Source organism: Balaenoptera acutorostrata, chromosome 18, assembly GCF_949987535.1.
Source record: "Balaenoptera acutorostrata chromosome 18, mBalAcu1.1, whole genome shotgun sequence".
NCBI classification, from domain to species: Eukaryota; Metazoa; Chordata; class Mammalia; order Artiodactyla; family Balaenopteridae; genus Balaenoptera; species Balaenoptera acutorostrata.
Window position 1 is genome coordinate 66,049,936 of NC_080081.1, and position 12,272 is coordinate 66,062,207.

At 47.8% G+C, this 12,272-nt stretch overlaps 1 long non-coding RNA gene across 1 annotated transcript in view; it reads left to right on the plus strand.

Annotated features, from left to right (window-relative positions):
- The window catches only part of LOC130705624 (uncharacterized), an 83,640-nt gene extending 79,243 nt beyond the window's left edge, over nucleotides 1-4,397 (plus strand). The window contains exons 2-3 of the long non-coding RNA XR_009005946.1: nucleotides 202-302; nucleotides 4,023-4,397. This is a non-coding gene — a long non-coding RNA (uncharacterized LOC130705624). The remainder of the gene's footprint in view (nucleotides 1-201; nucleotides 303-4,022) is intronic.
- Nucleotides 4,398-12,272: the final 7,875 nt, after the last annotated feature.

Sequence of the window (12,272 nt, forward strand, 5' to 3'; positions counted from 1 at the left end):
AGTTGGGAGAGGACCTGGGCTATATCCCACCCCTGAATCACTTGGAAACCAGAAGTCACAGAGCAGAGAGTGGATTTCACACTTAGGTGTCAATGAGCAGATGCAGCCAGAACCATCACGTCTTTCCAGGGAGATAAGGGGATGCAGGGCACATGATCTGTAAGTGTTTTTATTTCTTTGTTTTTACCTTGAATCCTTCAGGCATTCTTGTTGGAGAGCGAGTCCCGGGAGAACAGTTTCCCTGAGTGGCTGGTCCATGTTGAAGGGGCATAGCGGGCGCCGTGGGGGAGCTACAGCAGCCAGTAAGTAACATGACCCCTTGGCGATGCTCCATGTCAGTACCCAGGCCCAGGTGGGAGCAGCGAATGTGTAACCTTGAGTTACAAGGAACCGCGACCCATGATGGCTGGGTCATGTAGACAGGGGCTGGGGTTACTGCAAGAAACAAGGGGCAATGCAGCAGAAGTTCTCTCCTCAGAAACCACAGTATGGTTAGTCCACCCGGAGATCAGAGCTGGAGGCAAGATAGTTCTCGGGACCTTGGTACTTGGAGGTGGTGGAATTTGTGCTCTGCCACTGAAGCGACTTGGCCAACTCTTTGGTTTCTGCTGCTCTCTATATGCATGCTTTAGCTTTTCCTCCCACCACCCTCGACCTAATATAACCCCTCTATGCTATGTCTTCTGTTTGATCATGTTTCTACTTCCTCACACTTTGGGCTTGCTCTTAACTTCAGCTGGCTCAAGGCTATTCATGGTCTTACCCACTGCATCTCAGCCCCTGTGCAAACAGCCTGAGACTCTGTGTATTTCCCCATTCAAAGTCCTGTCAGTGAGGATCTGATTGGCCCAGCGGATCCCTGTTTGAGCTCAGCTCTTTACAATAGGTCATGAAATAAGCCTGAACAGGCAGCCCTGACACAGGTATCTACTTCCATCCAATCAGATCAGGACAGAGGTAATAGGGCCGCATCTGGGGCTTCCATTTCAGCACAGGCTATGGTAGGACACTGTCCCTTAGAAAAGACCATGGATGTGATCTAACCATGTTTTTCGACAGGCAGCCAAGACTTAAAAAGCTCCCAGTTAAGGGAAAAAGCAACAGCTCCAATCTCAGGCAAATGCCATATATTTGGATTTTGTTACTAGGCCCTTAAAGTACAGAAAGAAATTTGAAGTCACCTTGATAAACTATACACAGGATAAAATATAATGTTGCTGGAACCAATGCCAAATACCAAATTTTGGGGTAAAGCAAATTATACACATATGCAAAAATGGTGGAGAAGGGGAGAGATGGGGAGAAGGGAGGCTTGGAAATCCAAGCAGGCATGAAATACAGAGAAGATCTGGGGGTCATGGTGAAACACAGCACTGTTGAATATGTACAGTAATGTGGAGTTAGAATATAATGTATAGGATTCAATAGAATTTCTTGTAGTGTTCTCAGCATTGGCTAAATCCTTATTACATTTAGTTTGTTTCCATATTTTTTAATAAAAGAAGAAGAAAGGAAAAGCAAAAGTGCTGGAGAAGATTGGGGGATGCAAGGTGAAAAGAAAGAAAGGAAGGGATGTAAAACAATAGTTGGATTCTTTAGTGTGGGAATAAAAAAAAACAGGCGAAGGATTGACTTTTCAAATTCAGCCTCAAAATCTAAGGCAGCAGATGTGTGGACTATCCTTTTATTCCAATGCCACAATTAAAATCAGAGGGAAAAATGGGGAGGCGAAAACTATTGGCAGGTTGATTGCCAAGCAACTGATGGAATTGCAAAGGGCCGAGCCAATTCACTTTTCTTAACAACAAAATAATTGGACTGTGTCTGAACTATGTGAAATTATCTCCATTTTTACAGACACCAGATGAGTTTGATTATTCAGTAATCAATGCACTGCTCAGCACTAGCATGTTATATCAGCCAAAATAGATGATTTGACTCCAGAAATGTCAATTCAGTGGCACCCTGTTAACATACTCTTAGGCTTTGTAGGAGAATGAGCTCCAGAACCAGAACTTTAGTTACTGCTTTACCCAGAGAGACAGCGGACCACTGGGTAAAGCCACTCAGCTTCCTCTTGGAGAGTGCAGTGGTTAGAAGACAGGACATAGCTTGTCCTTTTCCCCCCTCACTGGACTGTAGTAGATTCATCCAGTCATTCAAAGATAGGCTGCAATGCAGTTCTGACACCAACCACCCAGGGTTAGCACAGACTTTACAGGGAAAGGGCACTGTCCTCCAAAGACTTCTTTCCCTTCTGACACCAGCCACGTGTTCCAGGGTCCCCAGGCCACCCACACTTCTGAACAACTGGCTACAACTTTGGGGATTGCCATGACCCTTTCAGATTTGATAATTCGGTAGAACAACTCACAGAACTCAGGAAAGTGCTCTACTTACAGTTTTACTACCAAGGATACAAATCTGGACCAGTGAAAAGAAGACACCCATAGTGTGAGGCCTGGGAGGATCCCAAATGCAGAGCTTCTGTGTCCTCTCCATGTAGAATCAGGACGTGTCCAGGATGTATTCTGGTACATTGATATGTTCACCAACCAGGAAGCCCATCTGAGCTTGGTGTCCAGAGTTTTTACTGGGGTTTCATTATGTAGGCACAATTGATTGGATCATTGGCCACTCGCCTGAATTCACTCTTCAGCCTCCATCCTTTCCTTGGAGGTCGAGAGGCGGGGCTGATGTCAGGTGGTTCAAAGCTCCAACCTCGAGTTACGTGGTTGGTCTTTCTGGCATGGCCAGCCTCCATCCTGACATGACCTAGTGGCCCGCCATGGGTCACCTCACCAGCATAAACTCGGGTGTGGGCTCAGGGGCCACTGTCTTCTGGTGCGACTGGAGACTCCCAAACTGCTGTAGCGGCTGCCACTTCCCATGGGGAGAAAAATAAAGTTTAGGTGGTGTTTCTGCTTCCTAACCTGCATCCCAGTGGCTTGCCCTTTCACCTCCATCCTTCCCCTTCTCCTACCAGGCTTCCCCCTGGCTCTCACTTCAGGCACCCAGAGCTCCAAGATGGGGAGGTAGCTCTTTCCTCCTGTCCTGATCACCTTTTTTTTTTTGATTCAGATTATCTATGTCCCAGGAAAAATGACAGTGGGATAGTTATCCTATCAATAGTCCCCCAAAGAAAATTGGTGCTCTTTGGTGTACTTCTCACGGTCTGGGTTGGGCTGCTTGGTCTGCACTTACCTTCATTATTATCACAATCATCACCATCACCATCGTCATCATCATAATCATCCTCTACCTCCTACTCCTCCACAACCATCCAAGATCAGTGCCCTACAAGGACCTGTAGGAAGCAGCCTTCTGTGTTTTTACCCAGAGAGCAAACCAAGCTCTGGGGAGGGAAGTAGAAAACAGGCCAGCAGGCACAGCAGGCAGTAAGCCTGAGCTGGGAGGTTGGAGGAGGAGAGAGAAGGCAGGAAGGACGTGAGACATCAATCTTCCTGCAGACAGCTGGCGAGGCCAGGCCGGCTGTCGGCCTGAACACACCGGAACATGGCCACCTGGGGGACAGGTCTGCTGGGGCAGTCCAAGCCAATTGCTTGAAAACAGAATTATAGAGGAAGTATGGCAGTGAGAGTAATGGTGCTGGCCCTGCCCTCTTGCCTCCCCAGACACAGGAAGAGCGCGGAGCCAGGGCAACGCCGAGCTCACAGGGCAGGTGGCCACACAGGACACTTGCACCAGTTTCTGTGTTCTCTGGGGTCAAGCTGGTCATCATGGAGACAGAGGGAGACTCCCCGTTCTCCTCCTAGCTTCCAGACCTGCGGTCTGGCGTGGTGCCTTGGGGCCAGGGAGACTTAGGTTTGATTCCTGGCTCTGCGGATTGCTAGCTGTGTGAGGTTGGGTGTGTGGCCTGGCTTACACTGAGCCTTGTTTACCGTGTGTCGTGCTCTCTTCCTCCTATCGTGGAGTGAGGGTTAGATGAGATGATATCCGCAGAAGCTCTATGATACCCAGCATATTTAGCCTGTCGCCCTTCCTTTCTCTCTTGTCCTCAGGTCCCCGGTGCCACCGCCCTCCGCACAGCGTCCTGCACCTGCAGACTTGGCAGAAGCTCCCGCTCCATTTCTTGCTGGGCTGGGATGATTCAGGATCCCCCGCCGTCCAACAGAGTTGGCTCCTGACGGGGAACAGCGCTGAAGGAGAGCTTCTCATTTCCCCCTTGACTCAGCCTGCGGACTCTGCTGGAATAAAAGGAGGTTGGCATTTATGTGCTGTGATTTCAGGGACACCAGAAAGGCCTTTCCTTTGCTCCCCTCACTGCCCCACTCCCACCCAAAAAAACCCCCCAGAAAACTCTCTCCTCTACGTTGCCTGCTGAAATTCAACTAATGGGATTTTGTTCTTTTAGTTAAGTCGTTTAAATGCAAATTTTCTTAGAAAGCCTGAAATGTGTCTGTCTGTATGAATGAATGAGTCTCATTCTCTCCTCTGAGGTCCTGTGTGAGGGATGGCCGGAGGCCATCGCTGAGGAGGGAAAGCAGCCCAGACTCTACTTAACCTACTTCACAATTTTGCTTTGAGCCCATTTCAACTGAGGGTGCAAGACCGGTTTCTCATCAAATCCACAAAACTCATTTTCTCAGCCTTGGAGTTTTTTCCTGCCCCACCCTCAGCCCCACCCCACCTCCTCCCCACCTCCTCCCCACCTCTGTACTCCACTGTGGCAGGAAGGAAAGATGGGATGTTTGTTGAGGGTCTCTTGTGTGTCTGGATGGGGATGACATATGTCATCTCATTTAAACCTCATGCAATCCTGGCAGCAGGGATTAATCATCTGACTAGATGAAGAGAAGAAACAAACAGCAGAAGAGTTAGTAAATTATCCAAAGACCCCAAACCCGTGAGTGGACCAGCTGGGATTTGGACCCAGGTTGGTTTTACTCTAAAGAGTATTCATAAAGTGGTAGTAATTGCTTCCACTTTCTTCTTGATCCTATCGCCCACGTTCTAGTTCTAATTTATTAAATTTAATATATGAATTACAAAATATAAGTTTCTAAAAAGAGGATACATTTCCATCACAAAATCCTAGATTGTTAAAGACATGTTATTGTGAAAACACTCAAACATCCACAAAAGGTAAAGAGTAGGATTGCAAACCCCCTACCATCGTAGCCTGTTCTCACTACAACGGATAAAAGCAGGTTAACAACCAGGTGATATGAAAAGCATCAGGAGAGGCAGAGCCTTTCAGCTATTCCTTTCCTACAGACACCTGCCCGAGCACAAGCTCTGTTACGTTGTTCATAGGTGACAAGGATCACTAATCCTTACTGAGAGTTTACTAAACTGCAGACGTGCTTTGTGCTTTACGAAGGGTAACCAGTGTAATGCTCCCAACCTCTCAATTACCACTGACTCATTTTGCAGAGTTGGGTGCTAAGTCCAGAGATGTTCCTTTCTTGCCCAAGGCCATGTGGCTGGTGGCCAGGGGCAGAGCTGGGGCAGGAACCCAGGCCACCAGGCTCCAGAGGCCATGCTTTACACCCTGGACTTGGCTCCCTCGGTTCCTCCCTGACATGATTTATATTGGGAGACAAAATCCGCAAGCACCATATTCCCCACCTTTGGTCTGTTCCCAGTGCCATGCTCATTTACTCCTTTTTCTTACATCAAATGCAAACCTTTTAGAATTATCATTTGGAAATTCCAAAACGTTTGCCCCAAGAGCAGGGGGCCAGGACTTTGAGCTTTCAGGCCAAACACTGTTCACCCTTTTCCCAACTACCTCTTTCAGCTAAGCTTCCCTAGATGATCTGCAGGAACGGGGCATCTATAGCCAGCACGCCCCCACCCCCACCCCATCTCACCACACCCTTGTTTTTAAACAGAATTGAGATTCTCTTTCTTTGTGAAGTCACCAAATCAATTCCAGTCTATTAACTGAGAACAAGCAGAGTCTGAGGTGCCAAAAGCTAAAATGGGGTTTAGCAAATATAATGAGAGAAGCGTGGGGAGAGGCACCAGAACGGGAGAGGCTGGCTCAGCCCTTGCAGACGAAGGAATCAGGACACATGAGGACTTGCGCCCTGCTGAGTCTCTTTCTAACAAAACTATGTCTCATGGCCACGTGGTAATAGTCCAGCTGACGTTTGGAGTTGAAAACAAAACCTAGTTCCTGGAAGCCCAAGCGCTGCCACCTGCTCTGTCCCAGGTCTACAGCCAGAGGAGAGAGCATCGGGGGACACTGTACCAGAAAAGAGGGTGAGAGAGAACCAAGGTGATGGGGGAGTCTTCAGAGAGGCATGGTGGCATGCGTGTGCGTGGGACACCCCTGTGCCTGGCTCTGTGCTAATGCCTCATACCCACCCCCTGGCAGCCCCAAGAGGTGGCCCTTCCTCACTTGCAACTGGTGAGAGGGGACCACGGGCTCAGGAGTGTGGTCTCAGGACCAAAGGGCATGCCTTTCCATCTGAGCCCTGCCCTTCCATCTGAGCCCTGCCCCTTTCCAGCCGTGTGACGTCAGACAAGTCACATAATCTGTCTGGGCCTCAGTTTCCTCATCTATATATTGGGGACAAAAATAGTTCTTATTTCATAGGGTTGTTGCAAGGTTTTAAGGGTTGGTACATGCAAAACGCTTAGAACAGTGCTCAGGACCTAGAAAGCACCATACACATATTCGATAGCAGAGAGGAAAGCCTTGGGGTTGGCCTCAAGCCGCCAGTATCCACGTCCTCGTGCTGCTCTTATGGCTGGGACCTTCGGCTAGAAAGTCAGACCCTCTCGGTCTCAGTTTCCTCTTTTGTAAAAGGTGGATAACGGTAATCATATCGGGGGGTGGTCAAGAGGTTGAAAGGAATTAATATTACAAAGCCCTTCAAAGGAACACACCTGGCGCCAGCGAGCGCTCAGTGTAATTATTATTTTGCTCCGTAGCACGTTGACATTGTACAAGGCGGTCACCTGTCAAGGAGGCAATGGGGTGACCTGTGACACCTGCGATTTTGTTCCATGAGGAGAGGATATGAAATTGGAGCCAGAAAATGACTGCCTCTATTTCTCACTTCCCGTAGCGGCCAGAATTCCCCAATTCTGGTTATTTTCAAAAGCTACAGTTTCGCTCACCAGCTCCTGATCCAGGACCTTCCCCCAGGGACCCCTCCCACCCGAGTCCCACACACCCGAGTTCTCCGCGCCAGAGACCCACCCACGCAAAGCCCTTTGTACCCGGCTCACGGGTTTCTGCCTCCTGACCAAGTCTGTGCGTTATAGCCGTAATTGCTTCACAAGTTATATGGCTCATAAAACAGAACAGCATATTGAAGGGGAAATTAAACGACGAATAAGCTGGTTTTCATCACATCTTGCAAGGGTGCTGGAGTTGTTCCATGTGATTTGATTCCAGCTCAAAAATTGCAGTAGGGCTTAGGTAAAGGCCGCTATTTACCTATTTACCTAGTCGTACCTAAGGTACGATTTACCTCTCCTATTGTTCTGGGGGTTTTCCGATGATCTCAGAGCCATGGGCTTTCTGTAAATGTGTTGTCTGTTAGCTCCTCCCCTTGTAGTGCTGCTAAAAGTACACAAGGATCATGAGATTTGGGGATTTGCTTACCCAGGGGCCACAGAGCATAGCACAGGGGATTTTGGAGAACTGGACCACATAGAGGGGGAGGGCTCCGGATGCTCCTGCTTGATCCTCTCTGTGTAGCGCTGGATGGTGTAGACGGGCTGCTGAGAACTGCAGAGCTGCAGAGAGAGAAACAGATCAGTGAGGTGTCATCGGGAAAGGGTCAGGTGGGTTTAGTGACAGCCTGGATCTAGGGTAAGAGGTGAAATTCAAAGAAATCCCCTCTTTGAGCCTGGAATAAGAGGAAGACTGTTGTGATGGAAAGGTCAAGAATCAAGGGTTTAGAAAGAAGAGAAGTCCCCTATTTATTGGACACTGAGAGAGGAAAGTGTAAAATATGTTTTTGCTTTCAAAGAACCTACATTTTCCCTGGAGAAAAAAGACACAAATATACAAAAACCTGAATTGATCTAGAGATCTGTCCGGGCCATGAAGAAGGGTGTTTCATGACAGTATAGCATTAATTTTAGTGTATAATGGTTGATGTAGAGAATAACTATTGGAAGATCACTTATGGTGTGGAGGACAGAGAAGGCTGTAGATAGAAAGGGCCACCTGAGCTGCTTTGGAAGCATTGGCAGGAATGGCAAAGGTGCAGAGGACAGGCAAGATGGCATCTGCAAGAATATGGAGGCTTAGAGGCCAGAGGCAGGGCGAGTGTTGGAAAGTGGAGGCCTAAAGTGTTACTAGCTGGGGGTAAAGCTAGAAAGGCAGATCAATGTGAAGGGCCTGGAAAGCAGGCTGAAGAGTTCATTGCAATACAGAATCATGAACTTTATGCTAAAATATGCAAGCACATTGAGCCTCCCACTGGTCGTGTGACTTTTCCCCACTGCCTTTGACTCAGTTCTTCCAGTTACTGGCGGCGGGGGCGGGGGGGTGTTAGGCTGGTCAGGGACGGTGCACTCATGGTGCAGGACCATGAATGGTTCAGCGCACTAGTGCTTTTAGCTGTGGAGGAGAATCCTTCAAATCACAGCTCTCTGAGATGGATTAATCACCATTATCCTGCCACATGAATATATGACTTTATTTTTCAGAGTTAGGAAGAGTTGCTGATGGCCAGGCTTTCACCATTTATACCTTTAATAGGTACTGAGTAACTTGTACATGTCAGGCAACAGGCTGGGCACTGGGGATACTAGGATGAATAAGACAGAGTCTGATGGGGGAAAAAACACAATTAAGAGATAATTATAGCCAGATGTGTACGTAAAGGGATTGCTGACTGCGTGAGGGCTGTGTGTGGGGAGGGGCAAACTGAGGCACCTGATCCAGCCCCAGGGATTGGAGAAGGTTACCTAGAGCTGCTGTTGTCTAAGCCAAGTCTTTAAGGGTAAGCAGAAGATGCCAGGCAAGGGAGCGAGCGGACGGGAGGGAGAGAACATTCTAGGCTGAAGGCAGAACATAAGCAAAGCCACAGAATGTGTCATAGAATTAAGAGAGTGGGTTCTGAAGTCCAACTACCTGGGTTGAAATGTCATCTCTGCCACTTACTAGCTATACAAGTTTGGGCAAGTTACTTAGCCTTTTTCTGACTCAATTTCCTTGCGTATAAATGAGAGTAATGATTAGTACCTACCAGATAGGGTTATTGTGCGGACTACATGATATAAGGCGTATGAAGAGGCTAGCATAGAGCCCAGGACACGGTAAACACTGGATGATCGCAGTGATGATTATGAGGTTGATGACCACCAGTGGTTCAGTGTTACTGGAAAAGCAGTGGAAGACAAGGCTTGGTGAGCGATGAGGCCAGAGACATCGGCGATAATAAACAGCCTCCCTCCTGATTTTTTATTCTACAGGCCCATGGGAATTTTTAAAGGGTTTTAAGTGTGGGGATAGGATGACCTGATTTGTGATTTAGGTAGATTCTTCAGGGCTCTGTGTAGTGAGATGATTGGAGGAGGACAAGCCTGGAGGCAGGACGTTCTGTTAGTGGCTTTGCAGTGGTCCAGGTGGAGACAATCAGGGCCTACGTAAGCCAGGGGAATGGAAAGGAAGGGGCGCATTTGAGAACTCTAGGTGGTAAATGTGACAGGAGTTGATGAAGGAGAAGAAAGAACTGAGGACATTCCCAGGGCTTCTAATCTGGGAGACGAGATGAATAGTGGTCCATCTACTGAGATGGAGAACATGTAAATGCAGCTTGTGTCAGAAAGACAAAGGTGAGATCCTTCAGAAGAGCCGAATGTGAGGGATCTGTGGGCAGCCAGGTGGAGAGGTCCAGCAGACCATTGTTTGTATAACATGAAACTTATCAGAAGGTCCCAGCTAGAAACACAGATTTGCATGCTGCCAGCACAATGGTGATTGTGGAACTATTTGTGTCAATGAGATTGCCCAGGGAAAGAACGTAGGGTGAGAAAAGAAGAGGATCTAGGCCAGAATCCTGGGAAACACCACTATTTAAGGGGCATGAGAGGAAAAGCAGCCTTTAAAGCCAAGAAGGACAGATGGGAGAGGTTGAAGGAGAAACAAGAGGCAGTGATGTGATGGAAACTAAGAGAGTGAAGAGTGTGAGGAGGAAGAAAGAGATCAACCATATTAGATGCCACGTGGAGACCAACCAGGTAGGACCGAGAAAGGGGGCCACCTGGCTTGGCAAGTAGCTGGGCAAGGAGGGGAGGAAGGAACGTGAGCTGAGGAAGTAGAGACAGAGGGTGTTGACTGTTTGAGATATTTTGGTGAGAACAAAAGAAAGAGGGGCTTCCCTGGTGGCGCAGTGGTTGAGAATCTGCCTGCCAATGCAGGGGACACGGGTTCGAGCCCTGGTCTGGGAAGATCCCACATGCCGCGGAGCAACTAGGCCCGTGAGCCACAACTACTGAGCCTGCGCGTCTGGAGCCCGTGCTCCACAACAAGAGAGGCCGCGACAGTGAGAGGCCCGCGCACCGCGATGAAGAGTGGCCCCCGCTTGCCACAACTAGAGAAAGCCCTCGCACAGAAACGAAGACCCAACACAGCCATAAATAAATTAATTAATTAAAAAAAAAAAGAAGTAGCTAAAGGAAGGGGAAAAAAAGAGTTAGAGGATGCTTCACTGTTTTTTCTTCTAGTGGGAAACAATGAAGAAAGTTTATGTCTGGCAGGAAGGAACTTATGTAGGGGAAGAAGTTGTAAAGGCAAGAGCAAAAGAAGGTATTGATGGATCCAAGCCCAAAAGGAGATGGGTGGACAGGATCCTGAGAGCTCAAGAGGAAAGAGGTTGGCCTAGGTGAAACGGGAGCAAAACAAAGGAAAACATCATCTTTTCCATCTTTTGTGAGACTCTAGGGAAGAAGGTAAGTGGATGAAAGTTTTTGTAGGTGGGGACAAGCTTAAAGTTTGCCCATAACAGTCTCAGGCTTCTAAAAGATGTAGAAGTAAAGGCCATGTGCTGCAAGCGAGGGGTTCAGGAGATTGTTAAACCTTTCCAGAGAGTGTGAAGAAGTGGAAATTCTACTAAAACGGTGCTGAGCAAGGACAAGAGAAAGACTGGCCATGGATTTGTGGCAGCACACATCTAAATGGTGGGACAATATTTTTCCTCCCTCATATAACGAGTTGAGAATAGGGAAAGAAAGGCAGGTTGCAGTATTCACTCAGGGTTGGAGCTTTGCCACGAAGGCCCAGTTAAAGTCCAGAAAGGCAAGGCAACTGGGGCTGCTGGAGATGGATGGTAGTTTCAAAGAACGAGCCTGAAAACAGGCTCAGGAAGCGAGCAATACTCCTTCTGTCTCCTTGTTTATCCCAAGGAAGCTCAAGGGAAAGAAATAACCTCAGAAGAAATTATGCATGTCTTATAATCATTATTATTTAACAGATGAGATCCCATTTTCATTTCTGCTCCAATTCACAATTATGAAAAACAATGTATTTAACTTCAAATGTCACCTTGTCCTTTTCTTGGGGTTATGCATCAGCTTAAAGTTTTGGGAACTCCAGAACCCTTAGATGAACCCTCCCCTCCGCCATCCATAGCAATCAGGCATTTCCCCAGCAACCTGGGCGGGGGAGGGGCAGCGTGGTCTTTTATCAAAGGGAGGAGGGAACATTGACCCAGACCTGCTGAGGGGAGGCTACCCAGCTCTCCATAGCAATAACAGAAGAAAGGCCAGGAAATCACTTAACAAACAAGCATTTGGAACTTGTGGTAGAGAATGAACCCCCCGCCCCCGTTACCATCACCACCCAGCCATCCCCCCACAAAAAAAATTAAGAGTAGGGCAAGAGAGTTAAAGAGATTATTTTTAAGAAGAAATAGGTTGGGCTGTGGTCTGAGAGAAGTCAATTGGTTGGGTGGAAAATTAAGAATATAGCGAATGAGGTTGTGGTGCTACCTCATGGACTCGGAAGAATCATCTGTTTTGGTTGTTGTTGGTGGCAGCCAAAGGGCAATAATTATTTTCTCTCCCTGGTTTGGGGCACTGCCTCAGTATAATCGATAGAGGAAGAACTTACTCCACTCTGGAGGTACCACTGCCATTTTCTCGGGAGGCCAAGATGCTCCGAGAACTTGCCTTCTGATTCCTCTGGCGAATGTTCTGGAAAGACCTCTCATACTCGTCCACTACAATATAAAAAGCTCCTTGAGATGGTCTGTCCATTTATTAGCCATAGAGACATGCACATAGCTCAGGTATCATCCTAACTTTGAACAGAAGTGAATTAAAGTTCATATAAATAA